Below are 7,899 nucleotides of genomic sequence, written 5' to 3' on the forward strand. Positions count from 1 at the left end.
GGGGGGCTTGATAGGTTACCTAGATTCACCATGCTAACTCTTTGCCCTGGGAAAAAGTTATTCAAAACATCCCCAATAATTTTTGTGTAAATAACATGATAATATAAGCACCGCATAACAGATAAATTGCAATATAAACATGATAGTAACTTTTTTACCAAAGAAAAATATATAAGTTGTTAAAAACATACACTCGCCTCGCGCGTGGGCCTCTTGAATGAACAGAACACATTGCGTGCCACGGAAAAGTCACATAATGTTTAGTGTCATGAGGGGCACACGTGCTATAGGTGTGATAAGTTACCGCAAAAACATCATGGTGATTTTTGACCTATGGAAAAAGCTACCGAAACACACCTAGGTTTTTAGGTGCAAATACCATGATAATATACGAACCGTAGACCTGGTAACTCATGTACAATCCCCCATGGTAACTTTGACCAGGGGGAGGTTGATGTACATATACCCTGATAACTTATGTGTAAGTACCACGGTATTTTACACATCGAAGACCTTATAACTTGTGTACAAAACACAGTGGTAATTTTGAAAGGGTGTAGTTGTTGAAGCATAGTATCTGATACGTTCTATGTAAATAGCACGGTAAGTTATGCAACATAGGCCTGATAACTTGCATACAAATATTATGGTAACTTTGTCCTGAGGAGAAATCATGTGGTAGACGTGAAGAAGTGACAATTTTCTTGGGGGTGAGCGCCCGAGATGTGCGGGAGAAGCAGGTTTCTCGGGCGAGCCTGCGGGGTCATTTGGGAAGAGGCGAGGTCAAAGAACGAGGGATCGTATGGTACTTTAAAATGAAAGAAATAGAGGTGTGGCAGTTTTGCTTATATGACACACGTGTGTCAAATATCACTGTCCTTAAATTATTATATATGTATTTGCATATTACAAAATAGATTGTGATTCATTGCTCTATTAGGAATAACTAGCTGGCAACCCGTGTATTTGCACAGGCTAGCATTATTAATAGTTATACTTGCATTTTTGGGAACATGAATGTGTAGAAAAAAATTGAAGTGTACTCGAAATTGTTAATGCCGTGTAATAGTTTTCGTCATATATAGTAAACATAAATAATATTACATCATTCATTCAAAAATTGGCAATAAAATGCACACAAAATTTTGTGTCTTCGTTGTATTCTTTTAGGCTCAGTTTATGGTTGATAAATCGTGATATGATGTGGTTACTTTATAATCGGTTATGGAAAACTAACAATGGAAGCACAAAAGAGTGGGTCAAATAAACACTTAAATAGATATAAACTGGCAGGGGGCGGGTGCAATGGTATACTTGGCTTTTTTTTCTCATGAAAGGAAGAATTCAATTTTGATAAACATTCAGTGAGTTTAAAATTCTGCATCGATGAACATTTAGTACAGTAACATTCAGTGATGCATTTTCGAAGTCAACATAGATCAACATAACATCACTGCTAAATATGGAAGAAGTTGAAAAGGGAATACTACATTCTCATATGTCAGTGATGTCAGAGAAAATGTGCTTTCGTGACATATACAAATTGATTTCTTACATGATCGGCCCATGCTTATCACTTCTCTGTTCCAAAAACAGAGAAATCGAGGGAGCTCTTTGTTCGAAAGGTTTTGCTTTCTATGTTAGCTTTTGGAACATTGGTTTCAGTGGCTTATGAAGTGTGATGCCAATTTTGAGCCAGCACTACATATACAGCATCATAATAGTTTATGAACTGCTATATGCATCTGTAGCATTGCATTTATTTTGAATTACTGGTCAACTACCTTTTTCCTACAAATATAGCAATATTCTACCACTAAGAAAAAGGTAATAGCAGTTGTTACACTAGTAACAAAAACAGTAGTTGTTGCATGCATGGATCAAGGGACCTTTTCAGTGAAGAGTTTTAACCTAATTTTAATGAATTTTAACCTAATTTGAAATTAGTTCGAATCTGGCTCGACATTTTCGGGGTCACAAATATTCCCGACCCCACCGAAATATGCGAAATTTCGGAAATTTCATTGAAACTTCTGTGTGATATAGTAAATGTGTCCTGTGCAAATTTCTTTGTGATCCATCTTATTAGCGTGCCAGAAGATTATAGGTTTACATCCTATAGGTCAGAGAGCTAGAGTTTACACGAAGAAGCTCCAGAATAAGGGCAATGTTGCTACAACTTAGGTTACAATTTTTTTTTTGACATAACGTTATGAAGTTGATCAGCCATATGCGAGATGTTTGTGTTCCTGGGCGCAGCAAAGCGAGCCTGATCATCTAGTTAAGAAAAGTAAAGCTGACGGTTAATCGTGTATGTTAATGTTTCACTACCGGACTCGCGGTCTATGCCTACGGCCGCGGGCCGTCAGCATAGGCCCCTAGGCCGTCGGCATAGATCTATGTCTACGGTTGCCGTCGGCATAGGCCCGTCGGCGTAGATGTCGTCAGCGTAGTCTTGTCAGACCGTCGGCATAGTATAGCCGTCGGCATAGGGGCCTATGCCGACGGCCTGACGTCAGCCGTCGGCATAGTATAGCCGTCGGTAGTGTTTTTCGTCTGACGGCAACGGACGGCGCCGTCAAAAGCGCTGACGAATCATGCAATGCCACGTCGCAGAGCTATGCCGACGGCAACGCCGTCGGCATACCTCTGCCATGTGGCAACCCCTGGTACTCCTGGTGGCAGGGCTATGCCTAGAGCAAAGCCGTAGGCATAGATGAATCTATGCCGACGGCTTTGCCGTAGGCATATCTATGCCGCGTGTCATCTCCTGGTTCCTCCTGGCAGCAGGGCTATGCCTACGGCAAAGCCGTCGGCATAGATTTTCAGCTATGCCTACGGCTTTGCTGTAGGCATAAAAAGTCTATATTCGTAATAAATAAGACAAGTGATATTGCAAAAACTGAATAAAAGAAACTATATTCATAATAAATGAAGCATTGCAATTATTTGGCCTGAATAATAAACAATAGACTTTATTAATATGAATGTCAACTACAAGCATTCAGGAATTACACTTAGAGGAAAAGGAAATAAAAGAAGAAAGGAAAAGTCCTAAACTAAACCTATACTAAACTATCTACTTCATCTTCTGCTTCTTTCTTCTAGTTCATCAACCTGCAAAACAAGAAACAACAAATAGGAAAAAATTGATTAAGGTTAAAATGTAGCATTCCCCTTATGGAAATGCCTTTGATGTAGGAGCTAGCACTTAGGAGTTTGGAAACATTAGTCAAACCCCAATCGGATTAAGTTGATAAAAGAAACATTAGAAGAGAGCCAACACTGCATAAATGGAGCCAATGGAACAGTAACCAGCAAGGCCAAAAGGAATAGGTTCAATTGGCAGTAAAGAATAACCCAATAGAGAAGTAAAGCCAGCAAAGTATAGATCAAAGCTAAACCCAAAGATCAACTCAAATTAGCACTAACTCCATGATTAGGGGATCCCTCGATTAAGCTTGGGTTAGTTTTCAGACGAAATCCAACTAACCCACTACTAACCAACTAACCCAGAGGTAGGGTTTGAAGTAGGGATTGTCCTCAGGCGACCTAGTAGTGCTAGGACTATTGCATCATTGGATCAAGTAGTGAAACATCTGCTGTAAGTAATGGTGAGAGCCTCAGGACACCATCATTGGCATGGCAAGATTAAGGAGCACCTGTTCTTATCAGTGAGAGTATGAGAAAGAGAAAGAAAGTGAAGAGACCAGTGTAGCATCTGTTCAAATCAGATTTAAGAGAGGGAATTGGCAAGGAAAGATACAGTCCATAACCTGCAAGAATAAATAGGCCATTGATAGCACATTTACTAAACATCTGCCGTAAGCAGAAGTGCAGAACACATACACCCGCTTACACATGGGTACTATTCTGTATATAGGTACTAAACCATACAAGAAATACCAATACATGGTATTTAGATAAAGACTAGTATATATCAAACACACATACCAACTTGAAAGAGAAACTATAATTTTATACCACTACAGGAGCAAATCATGAACAACACAGAGTAATTGCAGTAAAGAGATGAATCAGTATATGTTGATCAATAAGAAAGTTACAGCTATATACAAATGAAGGACTATATCCTTTATAAGATAACAAAGAAACAGTAGCACTTGTACATATGAATAAATAGAACCAGCAGCCAACTAATAAAGAAACTAGCATGTGCTATAGGACAGGAACAATAACATCTATAAGACCAAGATAATTGCAGTGATAGACCAACAGTAGCATAGAATTTCTTGTAATCAGTCCATAGACATGAACTAGAACTAGAATATGAACATGTAAAGCAGCAGGAGCATAAGTAGACCAAAGTCCACATTGCCAAATCAATAAAGATAGCACAATAATCAATTGAGCTAATAATAGGTGATCCAACCTTCACGCGGACAAGCACTAACAGGACACGCGGAGCAGCATCAAATCGACCATGACATGCCCGAAGAGAGTAGTACGAGCAGGGGAGCAGAGGGATTGAGGAGCTTACCATAAGCAACGCCACCACCATGGTTGCGGTGTGGCCAAATCACCGCCGTCGCACGGTGGCAGGCGATAAGGTAGTCGAGGCTGACGGATCTGGGGTAGTAGCACCACAGGCAAAACCCAGGAGGCGCTGGTGCACAAGGAGGCACGGGAGGTGGCGCAGGCGACTAGATCCACGAGCAAGAGCACGCCGACGACAAACCTCTCCCCACCACCGAAACCCTAGAGAGGGAGAACCGATGGGGGCAACCACGGGCGGCAGGGAGAAGCGAATCGAATGAGTGGAGGAGGTAGAGCGGCTCAACGGGGAGCCCTGGGTAGCTAGCTCAGCGACAGAGCTCGCCGGAGTAGGCTGGAATCGGCCGGCGACCGAGGCGGCGATGTGAGGCGACGAAAGAAAGAAGGGGATCGAGAGATAGGGGCTCGGGATCGAGAGAGAGGGGCTCGGGAGCTCGCCGGTGCCTGACCCGCCGCCCGCTGGCCTCGCTGTCGCCGGAGGTGAGGTGGCGGCCGAAACCCTAGCTAGCACGGGGGACGATGGAGGGCGGGAGCGCCGATTCTGGACGGAGGGGAAGGAGGCGTGGAGCTTGGGGAGCTCGGGGGAGTGCTTCCCGTCGCCGGAGCTCACCGGAATAGGCCGGCGTGGGTGGTGGCGGCGGCAAGGGAGAGGGGTTCATGGGGGAGAGAGGAGCGAGGAGCGAGGTCGCGAGACAGAGAGGGAGGAGGCGTTCGGTGGAGTTGGGTGGGCTCTATCTCGTGGGCTCTTTTTTTCTCCTTTTCTCTAGATGGATGGATGGATGGATGGATGGATGTGGGGTGGAGAGCTAGATGGATGGATATGCGCCACGTCATCGATCCGTGGCACAAACGTTTCCCCCAATAGGAATCAAGCTCATGCAATTGCGTTCTCCATTTTGGACCGCTGAAGGAGGGCAAGTGCTAACCGCGTCCATGCCGGTGAAGGGTCTGGCGTCCTCTGGCCTCGCCGCCATCGGAGCAGCGCTAGAAGTGGAGGCCATCGAAACCCTAGCCACGAGGTAGGGTTGTGGGTGGACGGAAGGAGCGGATCCTGACGCATGGATGGACGCGGCAGGACGAGGTCCGGCGGACCCAGCTGCCAGCGATCTGTGAGGGGAGAGGAGGATCACAGCGGCATGCCAGATCCAGCCACTTGTAAACTGCACCATCTTCGAGTTAGTATCTGGCTATCGAGAGGGAACGTGTCCGGTTTATGAAGGAAGTGTGTTGCCCTTTGCTCCGTTGACCTCGAAACTTCTCGTGCTCTCAAAGGGGGGCATTTCATGACACGTTCCCGGGCATAGCATTTTTTGGGACCGCCTGGAATATTTGAGACATTTACTGCATCTGTAGGGCTTCAATGTGGAAAAATGCAGATCTACACGGCGGCCACTTGAAATGATGTCAATAAGTGGTTTGTAAATCATATATGATGTCTTTGCAGTATGCGTAGGCCTAGTGCAACGAAAGGAGGAGGAGCCATACCACTGGGGGGGCGAATGTACCTCGGCGGCACGTCGGATCTAGCCGTAAAAATCCACGGAAAATCATACGATGCCGGAAATCCTCGGGACCTGGCATGGTGTCGTCATATGGCCCTTGTAAGGTGTGGTAAAAATTTGAGCGTGTTTCGCAGAAGTCTGACCGGCGGCCACTTGTAAACCGCACCATCTTTGGGTTAGTATCTTGCTATAGAGAGATAATGTTTCGGTTTGTGAAGGAACTGCGCTGCCCGTTGCTCCGTTGACCTCGAAAATTTTCATGCTCTCAAAGGGGGCCATTTCATGAAACGTGCCAGGACATGGCATTTTTCGGGCACGCCTGGAATATTTGAGACATTTACTGCATCTGTAGGGTTTCAATGCGTGAAATCACATATCTGCACAGCGGCCACCTGAAATGATGTCCAAAAGTGGTTTGTAAAATCATATATGATGTCTTTGCAGTATGCGTCGGCCTAGTGCAACCAAAGGAGGAGCAACCCCACCACGGGGAGGGGTGAATGTACCTTGACGAGATGTCAGATCTAGCCGTAAAAATCCATGAAAAAACATACGATGTCGGAAATCCTTGGGACCTGGCACGGTGTCGTCATATGGCCCTTGTAAGGTGTGGTAAAATTTGAGCGCGTTTCGCAGAAGTCTGACCGGCGGCCACTTGTAAACTGCACCATCTTCGAGTTAGTATCTTGCTATAGAGAGAGAATGTTTCGGTTTGTGAAGGAACTGCGCTGCATGTTTCTCCGTTGACCTCAAAAATTCTCATGCTCTCAAAGGGGGCCATTTTATGACACGTGCTAGGACATGGCATTTTTCGGGCCCGCCTGGATTATTTGATAAATTTACTGCATCCGTAGGGTTTTAATGCGGGGAATTGCACATCTGCACGACGGCCACCTGAAATGATGTCCAGAAGTGGTTTGTAAAATCATATATGATATCTTTGCAGCATGCATAGGCCTAGTGCAACCAAAGAAGGAGGAGCCCCACAACTGGGGGGCGAATGTACCTTGGTGGCATGCCAGATCAAGCCGTAAAAATCTGTGGAAAATCATACGATGCCGAAAATCCCCGGGACCGGGCACAGTGTCTTCATATGCCCCTTGTAGGGTGTGGTAAAAGTTTGAGCGCGTTTCGCAAAAGCCTGACCGGAGGCCGCTTGTAAACTGCAGCATCTCCGAGTTAGTATCTAGCTATCGAGAGAGAACGTGTCTGGTTTGTGAATGAAATGCGTTGCCCGTTCCTCCATTGGCTATTTCAACCCTCCATCGCACTTGTATACATATATTAAGACACAATGCAAGTTTGGGTACCATTGATACCCCCAAGGCCCCCGACCGACCTAATCCTAGCCCGGTTGACCCGAAGATCTAGGCCTTTGACTTTCACTGAACGGCCTTTGACCAACGTACTTTCCCACCTGGTTGTGATAGGTCAGCCCATAGGAACATTTCAAAACAAGGTCTGGGCCCAACACACCAGCGGACCCCCCTCGTGTCGACCCGATGCGGCCATTCCCCCCCCCCCCTGCAAGTGTCGGCGGCAGCGCCTTCCGTGAAGGGGGTCACATTCCGGAGCCGCGTGTCGTTTGTTTGCACCTGACAACACACTTCCAGACATGTAAGAGGACCTGGCGCAAGATTTGATGGCATAGCTAGCCCCCAAAGGCCCCCGACCACACTCGTAGACATGCGAAGAACAATCCATGGTGGGGGATTTTTTCACATACTCCTGCATCTTACAAAAATATAAGAAATTGCCACACATATTATATAATATGTGTCTGCACTGTGTAAAAATCTCATGAATTGATTACGCTTCAAGTGTTCAGGAATATTCATGCAACGCCAAAACCGCAGAAGGATTACTTCGATTGCATCGCCGT

This window comes from Triticum dicoccoides, chromosome 4A (assembly GCF_002162155.2).
Source record: "Triticum dicoccoides isolate Atlit2015 ecotype Zavitan chromosome 4A, WEW_v2.0, whole genome shotgun sequence".
NCBI lineage: Eukaryota > Viridiplantae > Streptophyta > Magnoliopsida > Poales > Poaceae > Triticum > Triticum dicoccoides.